Here is a 1,198-nt window from a genome sequence, read left to right on the forward strand (position 1 = left end):
AACTTCAAAGTTAGAGATAAAAAAATAGAACAGAGCTTCAATGGCAGCTAAGAGGCAGCTAGACATTAAGGAATCCAAACATTCTGCCTGGTACCACAAGTTTATCGGAAAAGACTTCCTTCAGCTGTGCTCTATACAGGCGAAGTGTTCACCTGACAACCACTGGGATAAAAAAGGAAGTTGAAGAAATGTTTTGTTTGTCCCTGTAGTTGAGGGGCAAAACATCAACAGTGGAAATAAATAGGTCTTCAGAAGCTATGTAGTTCCTCTTCCTCCTTTTACAAATGAGAAAACTGAGGCTCAAGGAAGTTTAATAGTCGGTCAAGATCATACAAGATGTTAGCTAGCTGCAGATCTGGCTTTCAGCTCTACTCAGATCTTTTGACTAACGGGTCCAATGAGCCACGTGATTGTCGCTACCTGTCTCTATTTCCTGATTCTTTATTAATAAAAATTGTCACTGGCTGTTTACATATACTGCAAGTAGTCCCCGACTTAAGATGTATTTGAGTTACGACGAACTATACTTACTACTGTCCTTTTTTTTTATGATTTGAGTATTTTTTATGTATGTATGTATTAAAATACATATGTAGGTTTATATGTAGTGTTTCCAACCCCCAAAGACAAATAAAGATCAGATTTATAAAGATACTGACAATAAAAGGCAATGATAATGAACACTTAAAAAAAAATGAGGGGTTTGACTTGCATCAGAACCAACTTACGATGGAGTTATCGCAACAGAACCCCATCGTAAGTCGGGATCACCTGTATTTCATTTCATCCCATGACCGTGGTAATGTGGCCATTCCTATTATTTTCATAGGCATGACTCAGAGAAGTTCCATAACATGTCTGAGACCACACATCTTGCCAGTGGTAGACTCCGTACCAGGAAGCAGGTCTGATGTCTGACTCCAAAGCTCAGGTATTTCACTGACTTTCTCTTTTATCTTCCTCCACCTTCCTTGTTCCTAGCTATTTCCATCTGAAAGCAGTTGTGATTAAAATCAAAGGTCAGCTGTCCATAACTTAACTCAAGTGTTCTTTCCTCCTTGCTCTTACAGACAAATTATCATCTTCCATCATCTACTTGGACCAGGAAGGATTTAGGTTGAGATGAGTATGCATAAAATAATCTGGGTGTCATTATAAATTGGGCACCTTGGAGGGGCCATTCTCTTAGCCCGTACAG

The sequence above is a fragment of the Trichechus manatus genome, unplaced genomic scaffold (genome assembly GCF_000243295.1).
Source record: "Trichechus manatus latirostris isolate Lorelei unplaced genomic scaffold, TriManLat1.0 scaffold00001, whole genome shotgun sequence".
NCBI lineage: Eukaryota > Metazoa > Chordata > Mammalia > Sirenia > Trichechidae > Trichechus > Trichechus manatus.